The sequence below is a fragment of the Amblyomma mixtum genome, chromosome 9 (genome assembly GCF_055824585.1).
Source record: "Amblyomma mixtum isolate Tamu chromosome 9, ASM5582458v1, whole genome shotgun sequence".
NCBI lineage: Eukaryota > Metazoa > Arthropoda > Arachnida > Ixodida > Ixodidae > Amblyomma > Amblyomma mixtum.
The window spans coordinates 94,914,758-94,941,179 of record NC_143020.1 but is presented as its reverse complement, the minus strand read 5'-3'; the positions used below and the strand labels follow the sequence as shown (position 1 = coordinate 94,941,179).

At 46.8% G+C, this 26,422-nt stretch overlaps 1 protein-coding gene and 1 non-coding gene across 2 annotated transcripts in view; one reads left to right on the top strand and one right to left on the bottom strand.

The window, feature by feature from the left end:
- Nucleotides 1-22,955: 22,955 nt before the first annotated feature.
- On the bottom strand, nucleotides 22,956-23,028 carry TRNAV-CAC (transfer RNA valine (anticodon CAC)). The gene has a single exon. It is a non-coding gene; the product is annotated as a tRNA-Val (tRNA).
- Nucleotides 23,029-23,870: 842 nt separating this feature from the next.
- The window catches only part of LOC149330204 (glutamate [NMDA] receptor subunit 1-like), a 123,670-nt gene continuing 121,118 nt past the window's right edge, over nucleotides 23,871-26,422 (top strand). The window contains exon 1 of the mRNA XM_089560811.1: nucleotides 23,871-23,992. The gene's annotated coding sequence lies outside the window, so the exon portion shown is untranslated. The remainder of the gene's footprint in view (nucleotides 23,993-26,422) is intronic.

Genomic DNA, 26,422 nt, shown 5'->3' with positions numbered 1-26,422 from the left:
TATATTGTGACAGAGTGGCTGTGTAGTTAAGGTGGTGGCCTATTATGCCAGAGTGGGGAGGTTTTAAACGACGGACTCTTTTCCTAATCATAGGTAGGCTTTGCCAAATTTTGGCCAACTAATGCTGTCGTAAGCCAAATCAAAGGCGAAGAGCAGAAAATAATCTATTGAAAGTAAGCAACATGCTCGTAGGAATTGCAGCTTTGTCCGTCGAGCGGAGTAAGCGACCAGCGCCAAGAGAACCACATCAAAGAATTTACGCGGAGTCCAATTGTATGAAACGCATTATCCGTGTCAGTAAAGGCGGTCGTGCTCAATTTTTTATAATGACGCGTCACCATGAAGCTAGGTCATCAGTTAAAACTCAATCCAATTCTGTTTGTTTTTGAAAAACCAAGAAAAATATTCTGGAGAGATTCAATAGCTAAAAGCCGTTAAGAGCAGTATGACTGGGTCCAGAAGCCTCTTAACTTACTATCGACGACGCAATGTACATAATAATCATAAAACGTATAGCACAAGAGTATAAGCACAGAAATGCACGAATGCCGGCTACATATATCTCAGATGCGCATAAACCCAACGATTTATTGCAAAATAATATTTTCTGACAACATACAAGGAGCGAAAAACTTCCAACCTTTCCGCGTGGCTTGGCCACGAAGAATTTGAAAAATGTACAAACACGCTCCCTCCCCCACCCCTCCCAATCCCCATCCTGGTCCTTCTGTGCACTAAGAAAGCGTGCACTCCAAGGCTGTTATGGCTAAAGCACATTAGGTTAACACGACCCAAGTTCACACATAGAGAACCTATTTACCAGCATATCTGGATAACGCTAACACAGGCCACCTGCGTGCTGCTCGCAGATTACCTAACCCTCCCGTATTCCATTAGTTTGCTAGAGCGGAACTGCGCAGCTATGGGGCTTTTTACTTACACAGTGTGAACGCTTTGGAGTCTTCATCCGCTGGAGTGCGACGAACAAGGTTGCCAGACGCAATGTCTGTAAACCGGAGATACGTTGGATGGTAGAAAGTTTCTCTGCATGCTTCATTGCCGGCGCGGTATGATTTGGTAACGACGTATCCTTCTTCGGGTTTTTCACACGCGTCCTCTTGTCCCGCTGTCGGCCATTACTGACGCGTACTACAAAAAAGGAAAGAAAAAACGACCGTTTTATTACCCGAATGGCATGATTCGTGGAGGAAATGTTCCGCTAGGGGTACTCTCATCGAAGAATATTTCAACGACTCTTTGTTCGTATGGCAGAGCAGGCAAGCATTCGAGCTTTGCCCGGTCTTTACTACACTCGCAAGGACAAAAAAAAAAGACCCTCCATGCTACACAAAATGTCAAACAGCCGTACGAAACCCGACGGTGTAGTAAAGGTGAATGCACTCTCGAACCACATGCAGCTCCCGTGTTAGCCGGTACAGGCCCAGGACAGACACGGCATCTATTAGGGGCTGTTGCGAAATCTGCTGTAGCCAAGAGGGATGTACAAATATAGCCAGTCAACCAGAAGTCGCAACTTTTTCCCATCGTCCGCACCACAGCGAAAGGTCCAATCACGAATCGGGGGGCAGTAAGAGGCAGGAGCGTGGCAGACGCATGCCCCATTCAGGCAAAGTGAATAAAGGAAGCCAACATAAAGAGTTAACAGCGCCCTCTATCGACTGCTGGCAGTGCCACTTGGCGCCGCAGGGGCTTTCAACGCCGCGCCAAATGATCTCATTCGACGTGCCCGGCTAAGGGAACCCAAGATCATTGGCTTGCCGCAGCACCCCTCCCCCTCCCACACACACACACTCCCTCTCCAACCCCGGGAGAGGTGTCCGTATTGGGTACCGCTTACGGTTAAGAGCGCAGAGCGCCATTAGGCGGCCGTGCTCTTTACCGGAGAACCAGGGTATTCACTGTTGCGCTCTTTAAGGTATGTCACCACCTTTTTCAAAAATTTTTTAAATCTTGACTATTAAATTTTTATTTCACATTTACGTTATAAAGCACCGTTTTATATGATATTCAAACGCAAGAAAGAGTGAAAAAAGCCATGCTGGTATTAATTATTCACAAAAAAATGCCCAAACTTGGTTGTTATGCGAACATTCATAACTAGCGAATGGAGAGCAGGAATTTTAAACTTTTTGGCACAGACTTAGCCAACTGACCATACTGTGCAACCAACTAGGATCTTTGCCATCCAATGATTGGGAAAAAAGTTATAGCAAAAATGCCAAAGAAAACAAAAAAATGTGTCATTTTTGCCTGCATTCCTTGACATAAAACATGATTATATCAAAACTCACCATTCGATTTAATTTATCCTAGTTCATTGCACAGGCTAATAACAAAGGAAAGAGCGTGCAAAGTTTCATTGAAAAATATTTAGTTATTTCGAAGTTATGACTGTTTGCGCAACACGAAAGTGCAAGAAATAAAGTTTTGAGAAAAACAAGATTAAAGTTTTTCAATGCTTGAAGAAAGAAGATCATCATGCCCTAGGAAGTTAAAATCCTCCAGGTTCATAGCTAGGGCCCTCCTTAGCTGATGTGAGCTCTCTTTTGGCATTTGTTGCTGCCCGTCCTTTTTTGCGGAGATGTTTTGCCTCACCCGTTAATTGACGTTGGGCCTTCGTCACATGGTAATGGTCACAGGTGCAACATGCTAGGAGAGTGTGGTGGCCAGATTCGATGCCTGCTTCCCTGAAAATATCTGCTGTACTTCTGTTGCCATCACTGAAGGACGAATTCGGTAGCATTCAAAGCGATAGCGCGAAGCAAACAACTGAGACGCTTGTAGCGTCATGCATCCCCCTTGCGTAAATTTAAAGCAATGTTTAAAAAACAAAAGAGGCCTTAAAAATTGCCTTTGAGTAATCTTTTACATATCAGACTAAAACAAAACAAAAAATTTTCAATATACGCCGCTGATTATTGCCGAGTTATCATTTTCTGTTACCAAACCACATTAGTTTCGGTTTCAGAACTGTTCACCACCTGTTCGAAAGTTGGCTATAACTTTTTAACAAAATAAGATACGAACATTATTCTTGCTGCAAAACATTTTTGAATGTTCTGGGATTCCCAAAATATAAAAAAGAAAAAATGTCATTTTTCCAAAAAAACGCTTTTTCAAAGGTGGTGACATACCTTAAGCGAAGGGCTGGCCATTAACTGCGCCATGCGCAGGACTTCTGTGAGAGATGTTAGTTCACTATTGTTTAATCACGCGCGTACAAAGTTAGGAATTGAAACCGCAGTGAAACTTTTAGGGGTGTGCGAATGTTAGATATTTTCGAGTATCGAATCGATTATACTCCTGTTCGATTCGCTGAACGATTTAAATGGTGCACTTTCGAAGTTATTAGAAGCGAATCGAATACAATCTCAAGTCTTTGAGTAGGTTTAGAATAAAAGGCGTGAAATTAGAATTGGGCGTGCCGCAGTTTTCTTCGACGACTGTTTCAAACAAAGGGCCCGCTCTGACACCGATTGCTCGGCGCGTTCAACACCCCAACGTGCTCCATTGGTGTGGCTCAAACATATGGCCTCCGAGACTTGGCGACGTGGCAGGGTTCAGCCAGTCTCAGGATTCCCGACATTGGAGGTCACGGCTCAATACCCTTGACCCCTTCATCAATTGAAATGTCGCTCTAGTTTGTTTGGCGTCGTCGTCAGTAACAAAGGGTAATTTTTATATGTCCATTTAATAGCCGTCACTAAGTAAATGTACTAATTCCGTGCACTTTAAACAAGAATGGGCCTATACGGGAGTAAAAAAGAAGTCAGCTCTCCTTTAGCGCACACTCTTTTATAAAAGTGTGTGCGCTAGAGGACAGCGTACTCCCTCTTTACTCTTTTCTTTTAGACTGTTGCGTGGCCCTCGTAGAGGTCAGTGTTGTGTCGTTCGACAGTTGCATCATTGCTTCCCTCAGCTTGAGGGTCACTGGTAGAGCTTCGATGTTTCACATCAATATTTATTTTTTGTACGAATGTGTGCACAAGTAGCAAATATTCTTATGAATATTAAATTTATATATTGTATACGGTCTGTAGCTACATTATGTTTATTTGATCCGGGATAGAAGCTAGACTATTCGTATTAGTTTTGGTTCAGAAAAAGTTTGGTTTATTGGGGTTTAACGTCCCGAAGCAACTCAGGCTATGAAGGACGCCGTAGTGAAAGGCTCCGGGAATTTCGACCACCAGGGGTTCCTTAAAGTGCGCTGACATCGCTTAGCACACGAGCCTCTAGAACTTCGCCTCCATCGAAATTCAACCACCGCGGCGGGGATCAAACCCGCGTCTTCCGGGTCAGCAGCCGAGCACCATAACCACTGAGCCACCGCGGCGGCTTGGTTTAGAAAAAGTACGATTCACACACCCCTAAAAATTTCGCATCCATGGATGCAGCATTCACCATAAATGTGATTCGGTTTTTTTCGCACAGAGCTGTTCGTGTGCAGTGCTAGCGAGAAAGAAAAGTTGGCAGAGCTTCCTGAATAAAGAGCTGCGGAGCAAGTCAGCATCGAAAAAGTCACTAAGAATGCAAGGCGTCATCTTTAAAAATAGTTCAGATGTGTCCTCCACTACGTGGCTTTTGGGTGAATCGGCGGTGTCCAAAACTCTTTAGAATGCATATGACTTCAACCGTCGTCGTCATCGTATTTGTCGTTGTGTCGTCACCTACGTTAATACCATACCAGGACATGACCTCTCTCAATCACTGCTCTGAGTTTAATCTCTGCCTAGGAAAGACCACGAGTCCCACTCGAACGTGGGCTACCTCGTCATCGACACTTTATGCCTTCAGAGTGTGTTGCATGGTTGCCTTGCTGTACTTAATAGTTGACTGACTGGTTTGCATGATATAAGGTGTCACTGACGGCTATGTTTAGTGGCACGTTTTCTTTCAAGTTATGCTTTAGACATTAGAAATGCATGGTTCGCCACGTGGTTTTGCTCTACAAACGGTAGTTTATAATTGAATTTCTTCTCGATGCTGTTTCGGTTTAATCAGCCGAACGATAGCTGCGACGCGTTGACAGTGTGCAGGACACGTGACGCACGAAAAACTGCAGTGCCATGGCTGATACGTAGTTTTAATTACGTACAATGCTTAAGCCAGCCCATTTCAAGAGCTGGAATGACCACAAACGATGTATCAGCGGGTGTGTTGTGTTTTAAAATTTTTTTTTAGATCTAAAATGTTACCAGCGCAATTCTTTATCACATTTTGTTCACGTGACCCATGGAAATTTATAAAATCGATAACACATTCGGCTTTTTCACGTACGGCTGTGGAGTCAGTAGTGACCAAGCCGGTGGTCCATTTGATTTTAGGTAGACTGAAATCCCCGTAAATGTGAACCTTGTACTTAAAAAAATTAATTTTTTCCCCAATATCATAAGAATGACTGGTGAAAACATCAGGGTCTGAATTTGGCGGAAAGTGATAACAGCCGATAAGATAGTGTGATTTGTCACGTGCTGGAATTTCCAACCACACACATTCTTCGTACGTCTCCAGGCCTGGTCTTCTAAATGCACCTAACACAGAACGGCAGGCTGTCAGTACTCCTCACCTGTATTTAACCTGCCCAGAAAACATACTCTCGGCTCTGGAAACGGCATACTCATCCGAGAAATAAGAGTTACTTGCACACGATGAGTTCAGCCACGTTTTCTTCACGCATATAATGCCGTACTCACATTGATATGCATTCGCGAAGAGGACTTCCCTTTTCGTTCGGAGCCCTCTCGTGTTTTGATATAATAAAGCTTAATTCCCTATGCCCTTTTCGGACGTGGCTAACTCTTCATTTGGATCATAAAAGCGCTGTGAGGACCACAATTTTCCCTAGAAAGGGTGAAAAACACAACCATCAGACCACACTTCAGGTTTGCTCCGAAGTTCGAACGAATGCTCATCCAGAGAGACATGGAAGGAGCGATGATATATTTGTCGATGCTAGAAGCGTGTCCCACCAGGCATCGGGTCCAGGAGCACCGCCGCAATGCCGAAGGAGGAAGGAAACGTGGGCCGGAGACGGGGAGTAGGGGAAGAGAAGGAAAAACCTGTATTCACATATTTACATTATTTACATAGAGCGGGACTGAGAATGGCTCTCAGTGGAAGGGGAACGTCTTCGTCAACCGTAGTCGACTGGAGCTAGCAGGCTTCTCGGCCACACTCACGGCCGAGTTAAATACCGTTCGGTTTCCCCAGATCCCTGGCTGGGGAAATATGGTCGACGAGCACTGTCCAATCCGATGGACCGAAGGGGACGTTCTTGTCACCACCCACGGCTGGGCAGGTGCGAGCTTTTCCACTCTCCCACAGCTGGGCCGATGAGAGGGGGAGAATGCTGACTCATCCAGCACTGCGGGAAAGGAATCTCCCGAAGTCCTCCAGCAGGGGAATGAACTTGCCTCCCCGCCGATTTCCCAGAACGCGAGTCGGGGACACAGAATTCTTCAATTATCCGCCAGCGTGACCGGCGCCGCCAGGTCGCCTCCGCATTCACGGTGGTTGCTCGGACAATAGCTCCTGGGCCTCGCCTGCCTTCGTCGCCGCTGCACTCTGCTCAAGGAATTTCGTTGGGATTACTGCTGACAATGGCCTTTGACATTCCTGCTACACTAATCCGCTGAGGCTCGGAGGGGCATTCCAAGCATCCAACTTCCCATGGTCGTCGCGAGGTTGTCGACCTCGATGAATGTTCACGGTAGCTGCATGATCGGGCCCACGTGGTCCGAGTGGACACAGGTGTGACGGGAACACACAAAGAGAGTTAAGGGGGGGGGGGGGGGGGGTAGAAACACAACAGCACGTCCGCCGCCCGAAGAGGTCTCGTAGTGGTTGCAGCCAACGCTGCTGCGCGCAGAGACCTGGAGTTGTGTCCGTTCGGCCTTTGGTCACAGCTGGGCCCAAAGGTTCTTCTTGCTTCGTTGACAGCTGTAACGAGCTCAACCAGCAAAGTCCAAAGCCCAACAAGCAGAAAGCGCCAAACTGACTTCAAGAACTGCCAAGCTGTTTTCGGTCAACAAAATCTCTTTAGAGAAAATGAGCTGTAGCGTGAAATTTACGTCCTCCTCCGAAAGTTGACATGTTTGACCAAACCAGAATACACAGAGCTTGTTTAGCCAAAAGGGAGGAAAATTTCCTAAAATTTTGGGGGGGTGCCGTAGCACGGTTTATGTCACAGAAAGCCACCGCCCGTGTGAGCACAAAGGGAAGGTGGAGCTGCTGAACACACATACAAAACAGACAAAAATGATTCCCGCTAAAGCAAAAAACAAAATACAAATTTGCATAGCGGAATAACGTCTGCGGAGTCAGGAAAGGGCATTACACGGGAAAGCTTCGGCTGAGGCCATCAGCGTTGCCGTTATCTCTTACGTTTCTGCAACGCATGTGAACTGAGTCCCGCAATGCCAAGCTCCAAAATTTCGCTCTCATCTTTGTACAGGAGAGTGTAATGAACAAAAGACAAAAAACAAGCATTAAACTCAATATGAGATTATGCGTCATATCCGCCCCTTGCGCGGCCGCGGTCCGACAGCTGCTTTAGCAGATGAGACATTGCATAATGCTAGGAATTCTAGCTTGCATTTCTGTACAGGAGAGTTAAATGAACAAAAAGAAACAAAAGACGGGATTATTCCTCGAATCCGTCTGCAAACGGCGTTGCGATCAGAGGAATTTACTGCTTCCTATTCTTCAGCCGCCCCCTGCGCGGCCGAGGTCCGATAGCTGCTCTAGCAGGTGCAACAGGACACAAGGCTAGGAATTTCAGCTTAGGACCCTTAACTGTTCCTCGTCCAAGTCTCGTGGTTCTGAAGTTTGGCTGACGCTCAGAAAGCAGAACGCGAGAAGGGAACGGACGAGTGCGAATGCCGTGCCAGCGTATCCGTCTCTCTCGGATCGGGTTCGCGCGTTGCGTTCTCTTGGCTTGTGTTCCCACGGGGCGGGTGCGAACTCTTGAGCACCGAGGTGCCAAATTGGGGCGGCCACGCGGTTCGGATTTCAGTCGAGCAGTTAACAAGGGCCGCATTTTCCCCTTCATTAACATTCCCCGTTTGGCCACCTCTATACGCTGCCGCTCTGTGGAAACCCTCGCTGTTGGTTTGCGGGGCGCGTCACTAGCCATCGCGGAACCGTCACAGGTCAAGTCGTCGGCGTTCGCCTCATTTCCAATTTGTGATCCAGCCTGCTCTGGCTCACTACCGTGAGAGTTTATAAAGGTTACAGGGCCACGTTTGCCCTCTTCACCCGCGTGCTCTGCTGGCGCTGCGGATTCTCGAGCCCTCGAACCGGTGAGGACCTGCGCAGCGTTATCTCCAAGACTAAGGCCCTTTTCTTTGGGCAGCATATCCAAGCGATTTGGGAAAATCGAGGGATGCTGCATTGGCAGGTCTTGGGAAACGGCTGCCTTGGTCAGACGCAGCTCGAGCGGGCTCTCGATCGCGACGCGGGCAGTAAGTTGGTCGTGTTGGATACCCTTCCTATCCTTATACTGGCGGTACAGCAGGCCAGAACGGAGCTGGAAAGGTATTTTCTCCCGTGACACACCTATGTCACTTTGGGGACTCAACTTGCTTAGAGATTGGTCTTTCTCTTGCTCAGCGGTGAACGTTTCTCTGTCCACACGAAGGAGTTCGAGAAAGCCATCCGAGTGGGGTAACACAAGATTGGAATTCAATTCCTCACCTAGCTCCAGGTCATCACTTGCGCCTGATTCGGAAGACTCACTATAGCTTGCACTACTTTCGGTGCTCTTAACCCCTGTGCTAGAAGTGAGTAAGTCCTGGGCTGGCTCGCCGTTAGGTAACGCGGAGCCGTCACAGTTTAAGTCGCCGGCGTCCGTTTCATCGCCAGTCTTTACTAGAGCCGGCTCTGGCTCCCCACTGTGAGAATTTATAGGCTTCGGGCTTACAGGTTCAGGTTTGCCCTCTTCAACCACGTGCTCTGCTGGCGCCGCGACCTCACGAGCCTTCGAAATGGTAAGGACCTTCGCAGCGTTATCTCCAAAACAAAGGCCTTTTTCTTGGGGCAGCATATCCAAGCGATTAGGGAAAATCGAGGGATGCTGCTTAGGCAGGTTTTGGGAGACGGCTGCCTCGGTCAGACGCACCTCGAGCGGGCTCTCGATCGCGACGCGGGCAATGGGCAAAGACACGCTGGTTTCAGTAGAGCATAACTCATTTTCGGGTGTTTGGTCGCGAGTGGCTGTCGTTCTCTGATCGTTGAACTGATCATTGTTTCGAGGAAGCGCTGAGACGCATTCCTCGCTTACAATAGAACTTGCAGTTGTCACTTTCAGCGCGCGACTGCTTTCTGGAGGACTACCTTTTTGCGCTGCGCCTACGCCTATCTGGGTTGCAAGGACAATCTGTGCGGCATCGCGCTTTTCAGCTAACGCCGCGCTCTGGCTTGGAGCTCCACAGTCGCTGTAAGGTTTGCCCTCTTCAACTACGTGCTCTGCTGGCGCTGCGAATTCACGAGCTTTCGAAGTGGTAAGGACCTGCGCAGCGTTATCTCCAAAACAAAGGCCCTTTTCTTTGGGCAGCATATCCGAGCGATTTGAGGAAATCGAGTGATGCTGCTCAGGCAGGTTTTGGGAGATGGCTGCCTCGGTCAGACGCACCCCGAGTGGGCTCTCGTTTGCGACGCGGGCAATGGGCAAAGACACGCAGTTTTCATTCACGATTTTAATTTCACTTCGCGCCGAAACCTCCTGATTTATTGTCGAATTCCTCTCGGCGCGCTTCGCCAGTAAAGTTTGCAACTCCAAACGCATTAAAGCAAGTTGCCTTTCATCGGCTTCCTTGAGACGAAGGCGTTCTTTTTCTATCCTGTCAGCCTCCTCCTTAGCGGCTTCCTTGCGGTAAAGGCGCTCTTTTTCTATCCTGTCAGCCTCCTCCTTAGCGGCTTCCCTGCGGTAAAGGCGTTCTTTTTCTATCCTGTCAGCCTCCTTCTTAGCGGCTTCCTTGCGGTAAAGGCGTTCTTTTTCAACCCTGACGGCCTTCTCCTTGCGTTCATTTTCAACCCTGTCGGACTCCTCCTTGCGCTCTTTTTCAACCCTGTCGGCCTCCTCCTTAGCGTTCCTGATTCCCTCCTGAATGACTTCCCAGGTCTCCAAAATTTTGTCACCCTCCTCCTTAGCACCACATTCCCTAATAGCCTCAATCAGCTGCGGCTTTCTGTGACTCTTCCTGGCCTCAATACCCAGCTTTTCACACAGCAACATCAACTCTGGCTTCTTTAGCTTGCTCAAATCCATGGCAATTCCCGAACGAGGACTTTCAAAAATAAGCTGCTACGTGAAATGCTTAAGCGAGCACGTGCAGAAACACAATCTACAGGTAGTGATAAATTTCCTGAGTTATCAAGCCTGGCAGATTCTTAAAGAAAGTCAAGCGCTCACCACTGCTGAAGCCAGGACCAAGCGTGGAAGATCCCGCCGCTGCCAACCAGTTGATATATTTGTCGATGCTAGAAGCGTGTCCCACCAGGCATCGGATCCGTGATCACCGCCGCATTGCCGAAGGAGGAAGGGACGTGGGCCGGAGACGGGGAGTAGGGGAAGTGAAGGAAAAAACTGTATTCACATATTTACATTATTTACATAGAGCGGGACTGAGAATGGCTCTCAGTGGAAGGGGAACGTCTTCGTCAACCGTAGTCGACTGGAGCTAGCAGGCTTCTCGGCCACACTCACGGCCGAGTTAAATACCGTTCGGTTTCCCCAGATCCCTGGCTGGGGAAATATGGTCGACGAGCACTGTCCAATCCGATGGACCGAAGGGGACGTTCTTGTCACCACCCACGGCTGGGCAGGTGCGAGCTTTTCCACTCTCCCACAGCTGGGCCGATGAGAGGGGGAGAATGCTGACTCATCCAGCACTGCGGGAAAGGAATCTCCCGAAGTCCTCCAGCAGGGGAATGAACTTGCCTCCCCGCCGATTTCCCAGAACGCGAGTCGGGGACACAGAATTCTTCAATTATCCGCCAGCGTGACCGGCGCCGCCAGGTCGCCTCCGCATTCACGGTGGTTGCTCGGACAATAGCTCCTGGGCCTCGCCTGCCTTCGTCGCCGCTGCACTCTGCTCAAGGAATTTCGTTGGGATTACTGCTGACAATGGCCTTTGACATTCCTGCTACACTAATCCGCTGAGGCTCGGAGGGGCATTCCAAGCATCCAACTTCCCATGGTCGTCGCGAGGTTGTCGACCTCGATGAATGTTCACGGTAGCTGCATGATCGGGCCCACGTGGTCCGAGTGGACACAGGTGTGACGGGAACACACAAAGAGAGTTAAGGGGGGGGGGGGGGGTAGAAACACAACAGCGATACGCATCGCACCTCGTTTTCAGTTTTGTACACGTAACAACCTCGTCACCTACTAAATCTGCCAAAAGTTTCTGTATGCCTGACGCTGTTGCAGTCGGGTCCAGGCGAGATACAAATAAGTTTTTCTTTGCCGCTAATTGGACGCTACTTTAATCATGGACTGCTTAGCTGTGCCAAACGTCGCTCGAGCCCGAGATGGCTGGCTCACCGATTTTGGCTGGAGTGGCAGATGAGTACGTTGGTACTAAGCAGAAGGGCTCAGTTGGGTGCAGAATTTGTCGCAGTTAGCGTTGTCGCTACAACAGACGCGTAGTTGCGACATTCCTGAGACTCAGAGGGCGTGCACTCACTGTAGTGAGTGCACGCCCTCACCACTGTGGTGAGTGCAATCCTCTCAATAAACAGAGACTAACAGTAATAGTTACAAAGTTAATTTATCAATAATTAATTAACCGGCCTACATGCAAGCACGTCTTAGCTATATTCTAATGCGCTACACCGCTGACAACGCTGTGCCGAAAAAAGCGCTTATCTTAATTAAAAAAGGCGATTTTAAGTAACTGCCGAACATCTCAGGTGACACACCTAGTATAGCGGTCAAGACTTGCCTTCTGTGGGCAATAAGAAAATGTTTCAAGCACGTTTCAAGTTTCCTTGATGCCCATTCAGTTAATTAATTCCTCATTAAAGAAAGAGACCAGCCCTAACATGGCTTCATAGAAGTCACGGCCCTCAGCACAGTATTAATCTTGCACCTGAGCTTTATTCCACAAGTCTAGCCGGAGTTGCTTAGCGCCTTTGCTATTTGTAAAATTACCGTTGCATCTCTAAGCGTATTCACCTGGAAATAATTACACTGTAATAAACATGCTATTGAATTTACAATGAATAAACGAGTATGGTTTAAAATCCACTCTGGCTGTTGTATTATTGAACAATTAATCATTTCGTGAGTATTTTCCGGCCACCTCATTAATTGCCTTATTATTATAGGTGATTCCCGAGAAGATTCATTATTTCCAACTGAAGAAAGAAAAATCGCCCTGTCTAATGTAGTTTTTAGGCTGTGCATAATCTGTATATGTCTCGCGAAAGTATCCGGAGTAGATTGCACCTCTCATTAGTGCAAGCCAGGGCGAGCATTTCCGAGTTTTGGCAGCCCGAGGGCTCCTTAATGAGGAGGTTGCACCTTCGGAAGTTTTATGCGCGAATGTGTGGGTTTATAGCTGGTGTTGGGCGTGTCAGTCACAGGTTGTTCGGCCCGGTGGACACAATGCAGTCCGAATCGATACGAAGCTGATCAGTACAAGTTTAACTTTCCTGCATTAAAATAGACCCCCGAAATTGCTGTCGCAAGTGACACAAACAAAATGCACAAGCATTGCTGACACTTCGGTTCCTGTATAAAGCGCAGTTACTTTTATTGCATGAGTAAGCCGTCAGTATCGCTTACGAAGAAGGAAATAGGTTATCTGCCTAAATTTTGAGTTTGTTTAGTCATAACATGAAATCTTAACTGTTTTTATCGGTATCTACCTGTGATATCTTTTCATATTTAAGTGTTTGTGGCCTTCCCGTTAAACTATTTGTGGAAAAGGCGCCTGTCATGTGGTATCTTCTCTGTGTTTTGTTTGTTCGCGCCCACAAATTGCATCATGTAGTTTTATTGGACAGTAAGTGTCCGGCACACAAGGCAACGTGTATTGTTGTTACTCGGTCAACACCTAACGTCTGTATTTATTGTAACTGTAAGTGCCAGTTAACCGGAATACACATGGGACCATGAAAGCGTTCACAAAGTGGAGATGAACACACAGGTATGTGCCGATTTGCTGGAACACCAAATGTGAGGTCACGAGTCACCTCTATAACGTGGCCCCCGAGGACTGGTGCGAACTGGCCACCTAGAGCATAAAAGTACCGAGCCGTAGTCACTGTCACCACAAAAGGCAATGGAAAGTTTCTCCACATTCACCTTTCTTCAAAGATCTAAAAGTAAGTGCTGGAACTGAGGCCTTATAAGGTCTTCTCTTTTGTTTCAATTTTCCTGCCCACGTCCCCCGTAATGAAATATCCCAGCTCCACAGAACGCGTTCACTATTACGCTGTCACTTGAGCTGCGTTCATAAAGCGACGTGCACGCGACGTGCAGGAATTTACCATCAATCATATGAACCCACTAACGGGACCAGATTTTTTAAAGCGCCTTGAAATACGCCAGCCGCAGGCAGGAGATTACGAAAAGGGGAAAAAAAGCGCTAGACCCAGCAGAACTTGACATCGCTATCTCTTACATTATTAAACCCATGCGTCTAACCAAGCACACCAATAACCCTTTGGTAATCGAACATGCGTAGTGTTTTCCTTATACTACATTTTTTACAGTCTAGTTCCCGGAGTAAAACGGTTTTGTGCGGAATTCGCGATTTTAAGTACTTTACAGATCTATCGAAGCTTTGTATGTGTATTGAATGTAGTAAATTTCGATTATTAACGTGTGGTTCAGATTTTATTTTTAATACCTTAAGACCTGGGGTCGAGTTGTTTTCGCGATTGTTTCATATGCGCATAACATTAAAGGAAAAATTTAAACGCTTCTGAAAATTTGCCCGACCGTAATTTAGCGATCGCGGTATGACTACAAGCAGATTAATCGAGGCTATTTACCGTGCCTAGACAAATTACGCCTGTACACTTCCGCGTCGTTTTCCTCAGCGTTACATTATTAGAACCCTGCGTGGAATGCACGGTACGGTGGATCTGTGGACAAACTTGGATGCGTGTTAGCGGCGGACTCAAAAATTTTTAATTTCAAGAGCTTTAAGAATGCTTGTAAGCCTGCTCTGCATAAGAAATAAACGTTTTGTCTAACTAGAGTGAGTTTAATGGAAACAGTGCATAAAATTGGTTTCAATAAACGTCGGATATAAACCGTGCCCTGACAGGCGCTCCATCAGCCATGCATACGGGCTACAAGACTTACCTATGAAGAGAATAAAAGTATTAGTTGCTTGCGGGAGTCAAAGGCCAATATCGGAATTCCTCCCATTCAAAGTGTGCCGACAAGAGGCTCAGGGAGCTCAGAATTTGGTATAGAGTTCTTTTGGGGAAAAGAAAAAGTGGAAGCTTTCAACTAGCTCCGAAGCCGCCTGCAAAGCCCCGGATTACTCGCCCATTTAAATGAACACGCTGAAACCGACATACACACTGACTCCAGCAACGCTCGCCTTGGAGAGCTGCAGATACAATGGCAAGACAGCGCAGAACAAGTTGCCACTTTCGTAAGCCAAAACATTTATTCTGTTTGAAACAAAGACTTAACACAAGAACTCTCGTTTCCATAAAACCTACTCACCAATAATGCTTGGACAATTTGGAAGCTAGTTACTCCTTTCCAGAACAAAAGACCGCTTTCTTAATTGGTTCTGTCGAGTCCTAGAATAAAGGCAAGGTTACAATGCAAACAGCCATATGCTGTTAATATGGCGTTAAAACTGTTTTTCATACCTAATCAGTCAACCGGTGTCAGGCCCTAAGCCCCCCCCCCCCCCCCCCCCCCCCGTTCGCCGGAGAGGCCTGACTAATGCACCAATACTTGACGAGCTGCGCTCTGAAGATGATTATCTAGCTGCCCCTATATTTTGCGGCCACTCTCCAGCAAGCATTCTTCTATCGCTGTCATTCACCGAACAAAACATTGTTGTCCGCAATACGATCGAACTTGATAGTTCGACACTCTTTTTGCGGCAACTCTTCAGTGTCTCGCCTCTTTGTGTCACACATTTAATGGAACACTGCCACATAAAGGGGTTTTGCTGTTTTCTTACATCTGTTTTCCTTCTTTCCCGATTAACACAACACCATCGAAACTCCTTGGCTTCGACGGTGGAGCTAGAGGCGAAAGTAAAGTAAGAGGAGGGGCGGGGAGAAATAGGGGGGCGTCGTTGAGCCGGTAATTCCTCGTCCAGATGGCGCTGCACCTCGCGAGGTCACCGCGCCCTCTGGTTGAAGATTGAGACGTCAGTCAAAAGAAAAAGGAGGCCGGCAGGTTGTCGCGATTGATTATATCGACTCGCTCCGAGCCCGCCCATCTGATCTTGAGAGAAGTGGCGTCGGTGGCGGCCTTATCTCCGTATCGGAGTCGTCCCCGGCCCCTTCTTCCCTTTATGGTCCTTTATGGTGCGAGTCGCGGGAACGATCTCGCCAAGCCGTTGTCGGCTCGCCTCTAGCTCTCCTGATGCCCGAGAAAAGTAATTTGTGCCTGGACTCTCGCAGGGTGGCGCTGCGGTGCGCCGGCGTCGTCTTGATGAACGCTGGCTCTCATTTTCTGCTGCCCCCCCCCCCCCGCCACCTCCCCACCATTCCTCTCACGCCAATACCTCCACATTGCTCACACCAGGGGGCGTTGTATCGCTCTTTACTCGCCTTATTTAGGGACGCCGGAGGATTTTTGCCGCTTGCTAGGTACTTTCTACGCTTTTCTAGTTTTCTTGGTGCTTCTTCTTCGACGTCTCGCCACCCCATGTGATGACGCGGTCGAGGCGGGGCCCCACCAGCTTGCTTCAAGGTGCCCGGCTGAGGAGACGATCGTTGACGACGAAGGCGCAACTTGTTTTCTGGGGCGTGATGAAGTGAGCTCGCATGACGGCTCACCGCGAGAGACTTGGTCGGGAAACACACGGGCTTGCATCTTTTAACCTAGCTGCCCTGCCTCAAGTTGCTGATCGGGAGTGGAATATGAAACTGGATCTCAGTGCGCTATCGAAGAATATTTGATTTATTATTATTAACGCCAAAAGCGCAATGAATGTTCGATCGAGCACTTCCTTTTTAAGGAGAGAAAGTCGATAAGATTTGCGCTTTTAGAGCGAGTCTTGCCGTACGATGGATGGAAAAAGTAACAACTAGCCCGCTCCTCGGCATAGATGTATGCGTTTATTAGTAAGAGCTTAAGCCGCTGCTTTCATGCAGGATGATGCAACTGTGCCGGCTGTGAGAATAGGACAAGTCAAAACACAACCCTTAGATGAGGGTTGTGGCTGTAGCGCAGTCTTGCCATCATGCAGACGCATCAGTCAGCCCTGTTTGAAGCTAGGCGGACTTCTGAATATAGAAGAGTATCTTTACCGGAATACTACGGGGGTAGCATAGCCCAACGAAATAAATGTCACCGATATACTGTCAACAACTGTCATAATCTATCTTCCTGAAGCAAAAACTCTTGCATTTTCTTGCGTAGACCTTTTTAGAGCGAAAGTGGTTTATTAGGCAGTAAGTTGGAAGAAAACGTTTCTATTTTATTGATATATTTCTATATGTTTCCCCTAAACACCCTCACAGGGAGGGCATTGCAAAGAGGAAGGGACTGACACATTCTAATTATAACAACACACCGAACTCATCGAACATGGGCGCCGCATCGGTGGCTCAGTGGTTCCGATGGTTTCCGCGTTACGACACATGCTCCTTGACGGTGGACCATGCATCATTACTAGGAATTCGGGACAAGCTCTTCTAGTTCTCTTGGCTGCCACAATGTGGCGCATGGCTCTGAATATTTAAGAATGCGGCGCTAGAGAGCCCCACTGCATGACATAGAAAAGAATTCTTCGGATTGTACTTTTTTTACAAAGGATGTTCGCCAAAAAGGTGAATTGTGTCCTGCTCCCTCGCCTCCCCTCTCAACTAGCATACATGAGCTCAGTGAGATATCAGACAATACAAACAACGCTCCTAGACAAAGTATAGGCTTTAAGAACCCCATTTTAGATCTTACGCAGGACGACCGAATCACCATTTTGTCATAACAGCGTGTCGAAGACGCGGCTTAGATGGGGAGTCAGGATTGAGGCAACGTAATTTCACCTAATGCTAATAAATTTTGGCATAGCACTGCTTCTACCCAATTGACTTCGATTATAAACAACTTGTAGGCAAAAACTAGACATGAACTAAGGAATTCAAACACATCGAACATACACATCCAGTTTGGTCCACCCTAAAGCGGCGCACCTAATCTGTACTCAAGGCAATATAGCCGCTACGTTTGCTCGCATTTATCTCATGCACACTAATTCCGGACAAAAGCATTTTGCAATGGGAGAGAATTGAAGAGTGCAATATTTTCATACGCTGTAAGATTTCATTGTAACAATTAATATATCCGCAGATCTTCCCTCAGCATGCTTGCATTTTTTTTGCTCTTAAAATTTTTCAGTCGTCAAAAACGTTCCCTGTTCGTTTTCATGGAAGACTTTAGTGCTCGATGCGAGCGATGGAAACAATATAAAAGAAAGATTTTGCTACGCACCGGAAAAATGGATCATTAACTGCAATAGTTACATAACAGTTCCTTACATTACTCCAGTATTCAAAATTTTTATCTACGAATATGTTTGACATTGTGGGACAAAATGTTTGAAAATTGAAAAATTGTAAGATAATCTTATCGAAATATGAATGTAATGGTTCATTATTCTGGTATGTAGCAAAATATTTCTTTCAAAGTGTTTACATCGATCGCGTCAAGAGTTAAGACTGCCATAGAAAACCAAAGCGGAATGCATTTGACGATAACAATACCTTTAATAAAAAAAATTCAATACTGCCATCTGGTGTTCTAAGGATATATTGATTGCTACAGTGAAATCTTACATTATATGAAAAAATTGCGTTCAGAAACGGTTTCCAGCATAAAAATGTTTTTGTCCAGAATAGTTGGGTACGTGCTAGACATGGAAAAGGCTGCCCCATATAACTCATTACCCGATAAAATAGCAAAGAAAAACCCTCTGGCGTACTTAATGTGAAATACAAGCTATAATCAGTATTGGTTTACCAATTAGGCGCTCCCTATAAAGGTTCTGTAGAACATTTTGGAAAGCCCTAAGACAATGCGAATAATTAACTAAAGCTACAGCGAGACAACCAAGCCAGATAAAAAAAAACGAGCTGACGTCCCTCTGTCTCTTGACGAGCACGGCTGCGGCCAAGGTCAGGGTTGCCGTAGCCATTCGTTACCGTCCTTTTCCACTGCTCCAAGACACGATGTAACTGTACACAGGTCTCCCGAGACAGGCCTGCTACTGGAAGGAAGAGCCGTAGACCACCGTTTCTTGGCAGCGCAGGTTACAAATGACCCCCTTGTGATTGCGGGAACGGTCGTACACCAACGGCGCTCCTGTCCACGCGGAGTGTCCCAACAATCTGTTCTTAACATCTCAGTCGGTTTGTCTTGTCGATGGACCGCAGGCCGTGAATCGCGCCCTTCGGGCGTAATTGGCCAGGGGGAGGGGGGGGGGGGGGGGGGGGGGGGGGGCTCCCGTTCCCAGCTGTGCGAGACGAACTAATTACGTACAGTAAATTCGTTTCGAGCATTGGCAGTTAAGCCTTACCCCATTAGACGGTCGCATCATTTCTACTGCACATTAGTGTACATTTATTTCAATTTGAGGAATACGGCGGAAGTTTATTGGTTTGGTTTATTGGAGTTTAACGTCCGAAAGCAACTCAGGCCATGGGGACGCCGTAGTGAAGGGCTCCGGCAATTTCAACAACCTGGGGTTGTCGAAATACTATATGTTCTGAGCTTTGTCCTTCTGCGCTTGCCTCTGTTTAGTCTGTCCACGCTAGCAATAAATTAAGTGTGAGCGCAGCGTCCATCCATGCGTTTGCGTGATGTTAACGTGGTTTTTGCGCGGCAGTTATGTCTGAACTGAATGAAACAGTTGCGTGATTTCAAGGTGACCAAGCAGGACTGCAACCTCTCATTGGCGATAATAGTAGGTGTTGAACCTTTTTGAATAAGGAACCTTTTTGAATAAAATACAGCGTGCTCCTATTGGAAAAGACGTCATTCTATAGCAGGATATCGGCGACAGTTAGAAGTCGCTAATACCTTACATACGTTTGCTCCAACGCTGAGAATGTATTGTCTGCATAAAAGTTTCTGCGTTTATTACATTGTAAACGTACTTATTATTGAGTGTTTAAACTGCTTAATCACACCTTAGTGCTACAAGAATCTCAATCGTGTCACGTCGATGCAAACCACAGAGCAAAAATGCACCCGCAGGGCTAAACTTTTTCAGAGCCTGTGCTCCTTGAATTGTTACGGATGCACACATCAAAGTACAAGTTGACCAGACTGGCTCCTCTTTGTAGTATCTTATTGCAAACATGAAAGATTACATCGATTGGGGCATCTTCAAAGATATTATTCACAGTATAATGCACAATCTATGGCGCCATTATACTGACTGAATAAAAGTCGACAACGTGACAGGTGAGCCCCAGTAAACGATTCAGCACGCTGAGCACAAGTGCGTATTTTTCTTCGTAACGTACAAAGCACCCCAGCATTAACATGGAAAGATTGATGAGCAAGCAGGAAGAATTAAAAAAATAAGTTACAATCAGAAGGGGCGTTAAAGGCGAGCTATAAAAAAGCATATAGCTCTGAAAAAACTCTGTTCTTCGCCGGAGCAATTTTACCTTGCAACTTATTTTTGGAGAAGCCGCCCGCTTTCTTTGCGGTATCGTGAAAACTGGGTAACCAGTCATATTCAGGCCGCTTGCTGTAGTTATACGCGCTACAGCACGGCTTAGCATTTGCGCGCATTTATGAAAGTACAGCGTACAACGGCAGCTACGTCGAGCTTGAGAGAAAAACGGCGCCAACTAAAAAGAAAAAAAAAAGCAAAACGCAAGCTACACGTGGCTCCGAGCGCAGCGGCTTGGAGTCGTCCAGCAAAGCTGGTAGGAATCTAGTCCGCGCGGTAGGAGCGATGAGGAGGTGAGGAGACCGAGCGGTGGCGGCAGAGTTCAAAGAGTCGCGCTACTTTCAAATGATCAAGGAGCTTCAGTCCTCGGTGACCTCTGGCGTCATCTATTGGCGGCGGCTCGCAACATTTAGCGCTTCGACTGTCGCCTTGATCGGACCAACACATGTTCATGGGGTGCTGATCGGGCTCGCGGTAGGGTGACCCAACAATTCTGGACAAAAGCATTTTTGAACGGGAAGCCATTCATATGAAAGCAATTTTTTCATACAATGTAGGATTTCACTATAACAATCAGTATATCCGCAGGTCATCCGACAGCAGACTTGCATTTGTTTCTATTAACGTTTTTTGCTATCGTCATAAGCGTTCTCCATCTGTTTTCTACGGCAGTCTTAACTGTTCGATGCGGTCGATGGAAACATTTTAAAAGAAACATTTTGACACACACCAAAAGAATGTACCATTACCTAAAATATTTCCTTAACAGTATCTTACAATTTTCCTGTTTTCAAAATTTTGTCCTGAACTGTCGGAGATGTTGAGTCACTGCTGCACGACTCTCCCGTAGGAAGCGTATGCAGGACCTCTTTACATATCGAAATATTAGACTATTGAAAGGGTAATGAAACAAAGATGATATTTAATTATTTATTTATTTATTAGTTACCTGTATCGCCCCGTCAATGAAATCTAAATTTTTCTAAAGAGGTCAAGAGCTGCGATCCGTACACCGGGTTGCGAAGAACGCTTTATTAGGTAGTCGATATACACCCTGAGAGAGGCGGTTTGCAGTTTTCTTTGTATTGTAACTTTTGGCCTTGGTGTAGCATTTTAAAGGCTAGACTAATATTAACTGAGCTGAGGTACAGTGTCCCGAAAGCAGGGAGAACTTTCCTGTTTTTTATGTTTGCAATAAACTTTTTGACCATGGATTTCTCAGTCATATTTTGTGCGATTGCCGGCAATGCGTCAGTAATCCACATATCTCATTTCGTACAAAAAATTCCAGATGTGAAAACTGGAAGATTTGAAGAAGGATAATCACAACATAGTGATTTCGCATATAGCACGAACGACTGTCCCATGAACGACTCTCCCGAATGTCTCTCCCATGAGCAGACAAATATATCAGCGGCTTGTCGAAATGAACATAATCTTATCAAGAATCTGATCAGTAGCGGTGGACGTAATTTTAAAGCCCAAGCTAGATATTTAGCTTGTTACATAAAATTTACCAAATGACTGTAATTACCACAGTAAGGTGATTAGGTACATGGCCAGTTCGTAGCTACGTATAAGATTATGCCACAGCAGTTTCTGATATGGCAAAACAAAAAGTCGTTCCCTAAAGCCTTGCATTTCGAGAAAATATGAGGCCTTTTCCGTACGGACACTGAACAAAGGACGTTAGGTGCATGGGAAGTTCAGTGCAAACGCAAAGTCTGCTGGTGACGTGCTGATTGCCTGCACAGTATAATAATTACAACCGTGAACATGTCAGGGCCATAATTTCAGTGCTGTAATCACTTCTAAGAATATATGTAGGTGGTTATAGGCTATAGTCACCACCTGTGATAGGTGTTGAGTGTGTTGTGCATGTATGTCACGGCGGGTTGTGTATTCGGCGGCCGAAGGATGATTAGTTAAACCTTATGCACTGAATACAGAAGCTTTATTTTCTTGCTTTCTGTTTATTTACTGCTTCTCCGTTATCAGTGGAAGATGGATCGAACCTAAATTGCATCATCGTGAATAGTCTTTGTACTATTACAGTAGAGCTTTACACCCAACATCATACTGCCAGGATGCATCGTTGGTTCACTGTGACACATTTGATCCTTAAAGGGACACTGAGGAGAAATTGAAGTTGGCTTGTATCGACAGAATACCAGCTCCTGATTACAAAAACGCCACTCATACTGACAACAAAGCTCTTGTAACGTAGAAAAGAGCAAGAACCAAAATACAGGTATCGCCGCCACAGGCCAAACTCGCAAGTACAAGCGTCATGACGTCATATAACAAAACAGTGTTGCTAGAACCAATGGTTCTAGCAACACCAGGAACCGAGAAGCCATGAATCACTGAGGCGCAGCCAATGCATGCGCAAATCTCCTTGACGTCGCCCGATGGCGCCACGTGCCCGGCTGCTACGCGCGCTCCTGAAGCGTCGGGACAAATCAGCGCCTGTTTTCCGGCGGTAGGCGGGCTCCCGGTATTCCGCTAGCGGTAACATGGTACACGGTATGCTAAAGGTGTCTATTTGCGAGAACTTCGTTGACGACTTCGAGAACGTGATCCATCGTAACGCTGGCAAAACGGCAGTGCAAACGTAATCGAAGCGACTGTAGCGACGGCCGCAATAGCCGATAGATGCCTTCAACGTGCGGCCGGCGGTAGCTTTCTTTTCGGCTGCTGCTAGGCCGCACTGCTGGCAGCCAGAAATCACGGAGTCTGCGTTACGTCATGTGCACGTCATGTTTCACGTCTCTTAGTCCTCTGTCGTCATAGACGAATCCCAAGTTTGAATCAGAGCGGCGGGAAAAACTTTTTCAACTTCGAATCCAAATTTCTTAGAAATAAATGCATCTTTCGCTGCCGGCCAAGTGGCAACAAAGCCATGACATGCCGAACTATCGGATTTTACTATAAAAAAAATATTAATAGTGCTCTCCTCAGTGTCCCTTTAAAATACAGTGGCCATTTTGTCTTCGGGCTGTAGGCAAACAGTGACGGAATTGCAAAAAGCAGGCTTATATAAATTGCTCAGGAATGTCAAAAAATGTAGTTTGCAAGAAAAAAATAAAAACATGTTTCCGCCCGGGATCGAACCGGGGACCTTGCGCGTGTGAGGCGCACGTGATAACCACTACACCACGGAAACCGGAACGGAGTAGGCTGTTTAGAAAACCGGTTTTGTAAGTGGCTGTACACAAGCTTTTGGGTTGATCAGGGTTGATTCTCATCGGTCAAATAATACTGTGCAAAGGAACTGTGCTAAAATGGTTACCACAGCACGAAAAACACTCAAAACAGCGATTAGATATATGAAGCACTTTGTCGGTCCAATCTTTCTTGGTGTATTTTCGTCATGTTAACAACTTTAGCGGCTGTTCCAACACAATGAAGAGCTAACTGGCTGGCCCTCTTTATGTTATCGAGATCTATACTGTTCCTATTCACTTGCGCACTGAGCCCACCACAGACTGTCACAGGTGTCGCATTGGGCAGAAGCGCATGTTTTAACGCACGCGTAGACCACCACAGAGAGACGACGAGTGTGCTGTATGACAGTCAGGTGTGACCTTACGAGCCACACAAACCTGGTGATGACGCGGCTGCCACTTGCAACCTCAGTGTTTATTGTACCTTCTCCATCGGCAGTCTTCATATATTCATGCGCATTCAACAGCCAACCTTCACCATTACGCCATACACCAACGCTAACGGGCTAACAGTTACAGTTATTAAAGTTGTTAGCTGCAGCTGTTTAGAGGACAGATTATCAGGTTTTTTTTTTTATTTAGCAGGATGAGGGAATAAAACTTGACCGGCGTCACTGATGCAAGGAAATGTTGATGCAATGTAATAAAGACCAAAAATAAAGCACGTTAAGGTTGGTGGCGCCATCTGCTGAGAACTCAAACAACTGTTTCTTTCTCAGTAGAGGAAACTGCCGCTGTGTGGCGACACTAGCATAGAGACCAGACCGTTTTTCTGCATCCTCCCGGATGCTCCGTCACACCGCATCCCGGCGTCCGGAATATCCCGGAGGAGAAAGTCAAAAAAGAGCCCAGAGCTCCCGGTGGATGCGGAAGATGTCCTGAGCGACGGAGACGGCCTGAAACGTGAGCGTCTCGCCTCTTTTCTCCGCCCTCGCTTGCGCATTCGCGTGCTGTCTAGTTCTGCTCTCTGCTGGTGCAGCGTTTCATCCCTGGAAGCCGAGGATTTGTCTTCGGTGAACCTCGCGGTATCGTCGGCGTGAAGTTGCAACGCGCTGCTATACCGCAGCCGGTCCCCCTCCACGCGGCGCCGATAGCGCTCGAAACGAGGTTGCAAGTCCGCGGCCGAGCCGTCGCCAATGGCTCGTTGCGGCTTGGCGCGGCATATCCCGGTCGTTGCAGCGAGGATAGATCTACGCCGCTCTAACTCGTTTCTCTGTTTATGCCTGCGTACGTGTGATAAGAAAAGCTTCTATATGACGGCGTTTTAGTTTAGCAGTACGACAGCACAATTCATTTTAGCTCTGGAGTGGTAAAAATCTCCAATCTCGTGCCGTAAATTGCGGTGCTTTGCTAGACTGTGGTTTGATTTTATTTTGCATAGCTGGTCAATTCTGGAGCAGACTTGAGCAACGAATTTACCGTTTGTTTTTCTTTGACGTAAGCATCTCGCCTACTCTCCAATGCCGCAGAATTTTATTCTAGTCAAGGCGATATTGGTGTGCACTCCTATGTTCATCAACGGTTTCATTCCAGTACTCCCAAGGAACTGTAACGAACAAAAAATAGTGCATGAATTTCTGTTTATTTCCAGAATGATTTCTATACTGCCGACTTACCGCCTGGATAAAGCAGACCTCAGTGATGCACAACATTTATACTTGTCGCAGATTCCTTGCATTTCTGTCGCCGCGCCGCATCGTGAGGTGACACTAAATCTCGTTCGCTTCTTTAATACTGCCGGAAATGAGTGAAGCAGAGGCAGTCAAACGCTCTGCTGCAAATTTTTTTTTTTTTTGCAATTTCTTTCGAGGTGGGGTAAAACCGCATGGACTCTCACACTCGAAGTGGACACTCGAGCCGCGCAGAAAGAAAAAGATGAAGGTGTACGGGTGAAAGAACCGAGGAGAGAAAGAGACATCATAGTGGCGAGAATTCTGGTTCAAATTCAACCACCCGGGGTTACTTAACGTCCTCAGAGCACACCGGCGTGTTCGCATTTCGCTTGCACCGAAATTCAGCTGCTGAACCTGAGATGCGATTAAGGCACCTCGGGCTCAGTAGCCGAACTCCGTAACCACCCAGCGGCCGCGGCGCATCCCTCAGTGTTCGGGGAATAAAAAGAGAGGAAATGGAAATGCATAGAGGTTAACTTGAAGGTTGTTCCTGCCGGCTACCGTACAACGGGGGAAAGGAAAGAGGGGCTGTAGAAGGGAAAGATAGAGAGGGATAGGTTGAGGAGCAAGAACATCAGGTGTGGGAATGTGTAGTGCAAAATCATTATCTTTTGCGCAAGCATGCTGCCCTCAGGAATAGAAACAGTGCTTTGTATGTCTTGAGGGTTGTCGATTGCTGCGGCCATGGTTAGAGGACTTAACGCAATGAGCAGTGAAACTACCCTGGACATCCTGCGGACGTCCTAAACGTCCACAAGACGTCCAAGGTAGTTTAAATGCCCACTGGGTACTGAGAAAATCCGGTAAGCTGGAGTGTTGTTAGGCAGACATGTTGTATATCTTCGGGGTCAGAGTTCACTCATCATCATCAGCCTGACTACGCCCACTGCAGGGCAAAGGCCTCTCCCATGTCTCTCCAATTAACCCTGTCCTTCGCCAGCCGCGGCCACCATATTCCCGCAAATTTTTTAATCTCATCCGCCCACCTAATTTTCTGCCGTCCCCTGCTACGCTTGCCTTCTCTTGGAATCCACTCCGTTACCCTTAAGAGTTCACTATATGTTTTTAATCCATACGGGTATTTATAGACAAATTTTGTTTTCCGAAGGTGCTCTTCGGTACGTATCTATCAGGAAAGAACATAAAATGCTGGTAGCAGAAAGACCGGCCCTGAGATGTATGATAACATTACAAACATAAGAACAGTGCTCTTCCGAAACCGTATCGAATGCGAATAGACTACCTAGAAACCGAATCAAATACTAATCGAATATTTTTGCGAATATTTGGTACTTCCTTGAATGTTCGTAGAGTAACAATAATCGTGCGACACAGCGAAGCGCTAGCGGCGGCGCTGCAGTATGCCTCTATAACTTAAGGAATTATAGCTAGCTGTCAAATGACGCAACGCTGATTTCCACCGAGACGCATGGAACACTATGTCAGTTCTTTCACTCTATAATCGCCATGTCATACGCGTTGGAAACTTGCCATTTGCGACTTATGAAGACAGTAGATAAACAGTTGATAAGATTGACGAGAGCTACAAATCATCCATATTAACGGTAGTGGACTGGATATCAAGAAAAGGCAAGCGTAGGAGGGGCCGGTAGAAAGTTAGGTGGGCGGATGAGATAAAGAAGTGTGCGGGCATAAGGGG